Consider the following 9,134-nt stretch of genomic DNA (forward strand, 5'->3'; position numbering starts at 1 on the left):
TCCTGAAAGAAAGCAATTCGATATATGCTTTACATTTGTAACTATGCTAAACATAGATCGAAACTGTATGTGTTGTGAGAGAAGAATCTGATCCAAATGGAAGAAAGAAAACATTAGAGAGAACAAAATTACATCATACATAATACATAAGATAACTTTTAAAAATTGAAGATAACAAGTTTTGGTCTTAATTTAAATACTACAATTTCTTCTCTGGATACAGATGGCATTTTCTGTCACAAGTCCCTTAAAATTGTTTTTGATTATTGTATTGCTGAAATGAATGAGTCCATCATGGCTGATCATCACTCCATGTTGTTTGAGTGTGTATTCTCATTTCACTCAGCATCAATTGATGTACATTTTTCCAGGCTTTTCTGAAATCCTGTCCCTTATGATTTCTTTTTTTTTTGGCAAGGCAATGGGGTTAAGCCCTCATGATTTCTTACAGAACAGTAGTGTTCCATCACATACATGTACCATGATTTGTTCAGTCTTTTCCCAATTGATGGGCATCCCTTCAATTTCCAATTCTTTTCTGCTTCCTTTTACATATTATCTTCCTCCCATTAGAGTATAACCTCCCTGAAGGTAGGGATTGTCTTTTTTTTCCTGCTTATATTTATATTTCCAGCACTGAGCATAGTACCTTAATAAATGTTTGTTGATTGGCTAATAAATGTCAGTGACAGTGTTTGAGTTCAGGTCTTCAAACTCTAGCATCTAGGATTCCAAACTCAATGTCCTTTCCCCATCACTATGATGATCCCCACCCCTCTTGCTATCTTGAATAGTAACTACAAGTAACATAGTAGTAATAAAGTATAACTAGTAATATAACTATTCTACCCATTTCCAGTAGGAGAGTTTGTACAATGACTTCGTTGGTTCTTTGATAAGCCTCCGATTGCCATCAGGTAGTATCTCATGCACAGGGAACCCATGGGGCTTGCATAGGGTGATTACCTGTTTGCTCACTACCCTACAGAACTCTTACCACAAGAAGACATCAAAGTGGCAGGTGTAGAGGAGGGAAGGAGGTGCCAACCTTAGTGGAAACCAACCTGTTTGTTCTGAATCTTCATCCTTAACCTGGCTACAGGATCTGCCTCTTATGGGCCCATCTTCACCAGTCTGGGATTCCCCAAGTTCCATCTAAGTGTCCTTAGGAAAGAGTCAAATCTCCATTTGCCCTTCTTGGACCAATGTCTTAGTCAACCCTTAGCTAGGTTTTCTCTAGGTGGAATTTTTAATCTGATTCTGGCTTAAAGAGCAACCGTGGTGGAGCATCTGTTAGTGTGGTTGCTTTGAGATTGCTTGAGAGCATCAAAAAGGAGCAAATACATCTCTTTGAAGACGGAAACCCGAGAGACCTGGTACGAGGAGACAGACGTGGAGAGGAGCCTCTAATCCAAGCTAATGGAGAATGCTGTTCTAAGATGTTGCTGGAGGAAGGTAAAGGGGAAAGCCAACATAATCATTCAAGCAGTTTGACTAGAGAGTTGGATTACTCTAGGGGAGCCAAGCAGGATGGTGGAAAAGAGCATAGAGTTCTGAGTATCCAATGACTAGTGCTTGAGAGTAGCTTAGATGTCACCTTGTCCAACTCCCTTCTTTTGTAGATGAAGAAATTGAGACCCAGGAAGATTGAATGACTTGCCCAGGTAGTAGTAAATCACATACTCAGGATTTGAACTCAGGTTCTGATACACCACATTTTCATTGTATCAGAACTTGGGTTTAAATTCTTGTGCTGCCATTTGATAAATATGTCTTTAATCAAGCAAACATTTATTAATTGCCTATAGGTGGTAATACTGGCAGTACTCAAAGAAAACTGTTCCTCTAAGAGCATAAAACAAGATTCTTTAACTCTCCATGGTCCATTTTCTTACTCTCAAAAATATGGTTGGACTGGATTAAAGAGTTTTAACTTTTCTGGATCCCATTGTCGATCTGGTGAAGCCCAAGGGCCCCTTCTTAGAGTAATGGTTTTAAATGCATGGAATAAAATGTATAGGATTTTAGTGGAAACCAATTATATTGGAACAGTTACTGGATATTAAAGACAGATAGCTGATGCAGGGGATAGACTGCCAAGCCTGGAGTCAGGAAGCCTCATCTTCATGAGTTCCAATCCAGCCTCAGACTGTATGACACTGGGAAAATCACCCTCTTCGCCTCAGTTTCCTCTGTAAAATGGGCTGGAGTAGGAAATGGCAAGCTACTTCTGTACCTCTGCCAAGAAAACCCCACATTAGGTCACAAAGAATCAGACACAACTGAAAAGAACTTAACAACAACAAATTGACATGAGGTAAAACACTTCCGTACTGTTAGATCTTCCTCTGTGGATTCTTCTAGCCCCTAATCCTATGACACTATGCATTTATGGAATAGAGGAAAGGATATCAAAGTAGGAATCAAGAGACCTAGCTTCTTGTCCAGCTACTAACTTTCTGGTTGACATTAGACAAGTCATCAGGTAAAGGAGAATAAACATATTTAGCTTAGAGGGAGCCAAAAGAGAAAATATATAAAAAAACACCTTGAGAAGTAAAAGGGCTCTTATTGGATGTCATATTGGATTCCTATACATGTCCTCATTTTTCTCATCTGTAATTTTAGGAGGTGTCACTTGACACTCTCTAAGGTAATCCAGCTTCCAACCCTCAACCTAAGATACTACAATTTACATCCCACTTCCTTCTTCTGAGTGGGTTAAATAGAGGTTGCCTAATTTAAATATTTATAGGACAGCTCCATATCAGGGAGGTTTGTTACTGACTGGAGCCTAATTTTCTAGACTTACTGAGCATTCTTTCTCTTCACTGACTCTATATTGCACCCAGATTGACTTATCTGCTTTTTTGTGATATATGGCATTTATTCCTACCTCCATGGATCTGGAATGCACTCCCTCCTCATTGCCATTTCTAGGATCTCCTAGCTTCTTTCAGGGCAGAGCTCAATTAGGCATATCCTGCTTCCTCCACTTGCTAATATTCTTCCTGCCTTGAACTTTAGAAATTGCCTTATTTTTTAGTTAGTATATATATTTGATATATTCCTATTCTTTCCTCCTAAAAGAATGTAAATTTCTTGAGGGGAGGGTCCACTCTTCCTGCAAAAGGGAACTCTTCAAACTTGGCTTTGAATGAGGAGTCCTACCTTTTGTGGTAGTTACTGTTTTTATTATCATTGTCTTGGCAGGCTGGAGCAGAGATGGCTAGCAGATGCTCTTAGGAGATGAAATCCAGAATCTGGAAGCAAAGACAAGCTTGGTAATAATCATGAGACCAACAGAGATGCTGTCTAACTGTTTGAAGGAAACCTTCTTCCAGGGGAGTTTTTTTTGAGACTACGTTGGGAAGTTATTTCTTGTAACAAGGGAAACTATCAATAAAAATTTATAAATAAAATAACTTTGTGTAGGGTGAATGGATTCTCAAGAAATGTCAGTTTTAGGGATTGATTAAAATCTGATGTCATGGGAGAAAACATGATTCACATGGACATGGAGTTACATGTGGTAGGTAGGTAGGCGGCAGTCATGAAGAGATGTTACATAAGAGAAAAACATTTGAAGACAGATCAGTCGTGAGAGGGGGATCACCAATCAGCAGCCTGCTTGCTTCATTGGCATTCATGCAATGTCAGGAGATCGAAGGGGAAACTTCTAATATATAGGGTACCCCCAGGGAGGATTTGTGGGAGGTCATGAACAAAAGTTCCCCAGATAAGGAGAATAGGTTCAATTCAGTTCAATTCAATTGATCATTGATTAAGCAGCTACAATGTGACCAGCTCCAAGCTATTCATTAGGATTCAAAGAATAAAGCAATTCTGACCCACAAGGACTTTATTTACATCCTTATGGGAAAGACTATAGGATTATACAGAATAAATGCAAATAAATTTAATTTTGTAGTAGTTTGAGGGAGAGGGCAGCAGCAATTGGGATTGGGGGACTTGTCAAGGTTTCACACTGAAGATGGTGTTTGAGCCCCATCTTGAAGGAAGTTGAGGGACTCTAAAGGTGGTGGTGAGGGGGAGGTGAATTCCAGGCACGGGAGTTAGAGTTAGAGGTAGGAAATGGCATGTCCTGAGGGAAGACCAAAGAGAAGAATCTGTGATCTGCAGAGTTGGGAGGGAGTCTCCACAGGGATGAGATCATAGATTTATGGAACTATTGAAGTGACAAATCTAGAAACTGAAGAAAGGACTTGAAATTAGGTTGGGATGTGGTCTTGTGGTTGGGGCAAAAATGGCAAGAAGGGATACTATGTTTTTGTCCTGGCCTTGACACTAGAGCTCCACGGGTTCAAGTGGGCAGAATCAGACCCTTGCCTGGCAAGGTCTTGGGGAATGTCCAGTATGATGTAAGAGCAACTGAGAGGTCAATCATTATGATGTTTTTTGTCTTTAAACAAAACTGAAAGCTTTCTTGAAAGGGTAAAGACTCTTATAGGTGCCTTAAAGATGAAGAATGGAATAATCTGAATCCCTGTGATATTTGTGGGTTTAAATGCACCAGAGGCATTGATCAATCAAAGTGATATTATCCTGAAAGCAACAAGAGGAAAGTGTAGAGGCATGATGGGAAATCCCATCTCCTGATTGGGCACTTCGGTGGGGGGAAGGAATGAATCATGGAAGCCTGAGAGACTTCTCTGTAAGACCCTGCCACTCCACCTTCACTAAAGAACACTGACCCATCTTTGAACATTTAAATTTTTTATTTTTTTAAAAAATATATGATAAACTTGACAAATATTGGCAAATGTGACTTTTAATTTATAAAAAATATATAGTGAAATTTTGAGTTTCTAGTGCAGTAGCTTTTTAAAAAAATATATTAAAATTAAACACAGTAGTACCTATATTACTTTGCTTGTCTATGTTCCCTTTGGACTTCCTTCTGCTCTCTTCTGTGTATTTTAAAGCCATGATTGATAACTACAGTGATTAGAGTCTCCATAATTAATTATTCCAAAGTAGGTGACCATTAGGGGGAAAAAATTTCAGAGCCTAATTTCTTGGTGTCCATTCTACATACTTCCACAATTGAGGCAAGAACCATTAACATTCTTGTTTTGTCCTTCGTTCTTGAATAAGACCTTAATGATTGCTGTGGAAAGGGAGGAGAGAGGATGACTCCTCTCTAATTCCATTAGATTGTAAACTCCTTGAAGGCAGGGAGCTATCTTTTGTCTCTTTTTGCATCCCCAACACTTAGCACAGTGTCTGACATATAGCAGGTATATATGTTGTCCTTTGTTATTGAAGAAAACCAGATGACATCACTAAGTTTGAATTACAAATTACAGTATGTCTGACTGTGGCACAATATGAGTTCAGAATGCAGGTATTTAATACATGTTTATTAATTAATTGTCAATCCATTGGCATGAAGAGTGAGGGCTATCAAGGTCAGTCTTAGGAAGGTAAGTGGAGCTTCAGAGGGTGTCTAAAGAGGAAAAAAATTAGTAATCGGAACAACGACTGACATTTATGGAGGAATCTTAACATCTGAAAAGCATTTCTCATGCCTTAAACTAGAAGAAGTGGGTAAGGACAGTAACCCTGGAGGAGCCAAGGAGAGTAATTTTTAGTTTCCTGACATATTTAGAAGACAACAAGGTCGCAGATTTAGAGATGGAAGATGACTTTGGGGTCATCTAGTCCCATTTCCTCATTTTACAGATGAGGAAAATGAAACCCAAGGGATAGAGTGAATGTTCAAGGTCACAAAAGATGTTCTGTTTATTTCCCTCTGCTTTAAAGTCAGACACCTCTTCCTATATTTCTCTGAATTCCTCCAACTCATAATCCTCATGGGACAATAATATTCTATCATATTCACAGAGCTCAATTGGTTCAGTCTACCCCTCTATTCAAAAGATCCATATTTTAAAATACTTTCTTAAATCTTTTCTGGAGCTATATAGCTGTAAATGATGAAATGTCACCATTTTGAGGGAGTCAAAGTTGTGGAACATCCTAAAACCAAGAAAGAGATGCACAGTGAGAATGTATGAGCTTATAGGATTTAAATTTCTATGTAAGAGAAATCATCAAAGAGATAAGTGAGGTCATTCAAGTTAGTAGGTCTCAGTTTTCTCATCTGTTCAATGAGGCATCTGGACTAGGTAATATCTGAGGTCCCTTCTACCTCTGAATCAATGACCCTATCTTAATATATAAAAGGAAATCCCGATGTAATAAAGATTCCAGGAACTGTCCTCCACCTGAGTCTCCAAACCACAGTTGTCTTTCTAGTTTCCTTATTTTCAGAAAACCAATTTGTAATGACTAATTGATATTTTCTCTTGGGTTGCCACCAACGCACAAGCAAGGTTTAGCTCTTTCTTCCCCTACTACTAGGAAAGATACCTGAAGAAGCAACTCTCTATTTGAGTAAGGGGCAGTTTCAGAATGTTAGCTCTTCAACCTTCACTGGGCAACTGGGGATTACTTTCTGAAAACAAACCACCCACTTTCTGTGAGCAGTCAGCCCGGATTTATGAAGTGTCTATTATGTGCTAGGACCGTGTTGAGTTCTGGTGATACATAGAGAGGCAGAAGCAACTTATGGGGAAGATGGCATGTGAATAATTATGTCTGGGCAAGTTTTATATAGAGTATATTGGAGATAACAGAGAGAAGGGACTGGATTTTAAAGGTGATCATGAAAGGTTCTTCCTTTAGGAGCTGAACAAGTTTGAAAATAAAAAAGAGAAAGTGGAGATGGATAATCTTCCCTCCTTCATCTTCCAGGTAACTTAAAAACCTTGACTTCCAGACGGGGAAGTATAGGTCCCAAATGTTGTAAAAGGCAAAACTAATATTTAGACTCAGATCATGGGTGACAGGGCTTGAGGTAGAAGACACCTCAGAGGAAATTTAGTCCAACCTTTCTTTTTAGAGATAAGGAAATTAAGGCCCAGGATGTTTAAGTGATTTGTCTGTAGTCACGCATGCAGTAAGCTTCAGAAGTGGGATTTGAACCTAGATATTTTGATTCCAAATTCACTAGAATTTCAAGAAGAGGCAGTTAAAAATGTGAATACTTTGGCCCAGAAATCTACAATTATTCATAGCTGTTTAGTTAAAAATTGTCAGGAATCAGGGTGATCTGTAAAATAAAACAAAACCAACCCTTTTCTGGGTGTGTGATATCTCTTCTCTGGCTTCCTGGGCCAGCTCTAGGCCCTGAGAAGTCACCGCAGAACCCTTTGGGTTCCTTCTTAAAAGTGAAAGGAAGTCAAAGGAAGCCTGAACTAATGAAGAGGGAGGAAGGGTGGGATGAAGTGGGTGAACTCTTAAACCGCATGTCTATCTGAAGAGGAGGAGAGAAGGGGAGACTTGAAAAATTTGCCTTAAAACTAAAGGTCTTTGTTTAAGGGTCATTGGGATATGTACATGCAGTATGATCATGTGGCAGTTTGTGACTGTGCAGTCTAAGTTGGCAGGATTATTTTTGTATGTGAAGACTTGTGATTTCTTAGTTCCCTTTGTGAAAACCCCTTTCATCAATGCTGAGGTAGGTCTGGAATTCATCTGTAACTAAAAGTTTTTGTAACTTTTCTGAGGGTGGAAGATTCACTGCCTTGCCCAGTAAGTTGTATGATTGCAAAAACAGTATATGTCAGAGAGTACAGTGGAGAGAAAACCAAAATAAATAATGTATATACCAGTAAGTTTAAAGAACAAGGATGAATTTTTATAAAAAATATCAATGATCAAATTTGACAAGTTTAGAAATAAATAAATAAATAAATAAATAGACAAAGTAATCTTGAAAAAAAAGAAAGTGAGAGAATACGTGAACTGTCATAGAAAAGAATACCAGGACCAAATGGGTTCACAAATCAATCAATAAACATTTATTAAGTACCTACTATGTGCCAGGCACTTAGTCTAACAAACAATCTCAATGTTTCTGTAAATTATCTTTAAAAATAGAGATGGAAAGTTCTCTGTCAAATTCTTTATATGAAACAAATAAGATCCGATAAAACCAGGAAAGGATAATACAGATAAAGAAAACTAGAGATCAATAACACTAATGTATATTGATATACAATAATGGAAAATTGTAAATAAATATATATATTTGCATATAAAATGAAAGGCAAGAAAGATTTAAAACTCCTTAAAGTCCTCTTTAGTAAAGCCCATCAGTCTGCTTTTAGGCAGATGGCAGCCACCCACATCACTATCACTCATCTCATCTCCACCCCTGTCTCCAAGTCCTATACCAGCCCCTTTACAATATCTAAAACCAGCTAGTTCTCACAGGTGTGTATATTCCCCAGAGAAAACAAAATTAAGAGCAAAGAAACCCCAAACCCCTAAAAGTCAATGTGAATTGCAAAACAGAAAATGACACCAGCATCAGCAACACATTTTGGAAGGGAGAGACAATTTAGATATCTGAAACAGTGGTGGATGGAGAAAAGTCTCAAGGTTTTCTGGCGTACACTACTATTTTGTTGTAAAGGTTCTTACAACTTATCTGTAGGTGAATCCTAAGATCCATCAGCCCAACAATCCTTTATCACATTCCCTCCCACCCACCCCACAACAAAGAAAGAAGGATTCTTTTTTATAGAATGTGATAGGGGCATGCCTTACCTCTGGGCACTCCTTATTTTACTGCTCAACATTCAATAAAAATGTGAGGGGAAACCATGCCAGTGGCATTCAGGTATGTAAAGGTCATGATGATTTCCTTTATTTTTTTTTCTTTCAACTCCACTCCATGAGATCTTGGAGAAAAAAATCTCTGAGTTCATCTCTGCTGAGTTCCAAAGCAGAAACCCTAATATTTTACATGCAGGGGTATGATAGGTTTGATTTGATGTGGACTGGTGAATACATCCATATAGGTAATCCCATCCAGACAATAAAGAATAGTCTTAGAACGTTGCTTTAGGCACTGAGAATTGAAGAATTTCCATTGTCACCCAACCAGTATGTATTCTTCTTAGTTCTAAGACCAGTTATCTGGAGAAGAATTTTCACCCTTTTTATGTGTACAGGATCCCTTTCTCAGAAAAAGTTTTTAAAATGTGTAGAATGAAATATATAGGATTACAAAGAAAATCAATTAAATTGAAACCATTACA

This window comes from Macrotis lagotis, chromosome 1, assembly GCF_037893015.1.
Source record: "Macrotis lagotis isolate mMagLag1 chromosome 1, bilby.v1.9.chrom.fasta, whole genome shotgun sequence".
Taxonomy (NCBI): domain Eukaryota; kingdom Metazoa; phylum Chordata; class Mammalia; order Peramelemorphia; family Peramelidae; genus Macrotis; species Macrotis lagotis.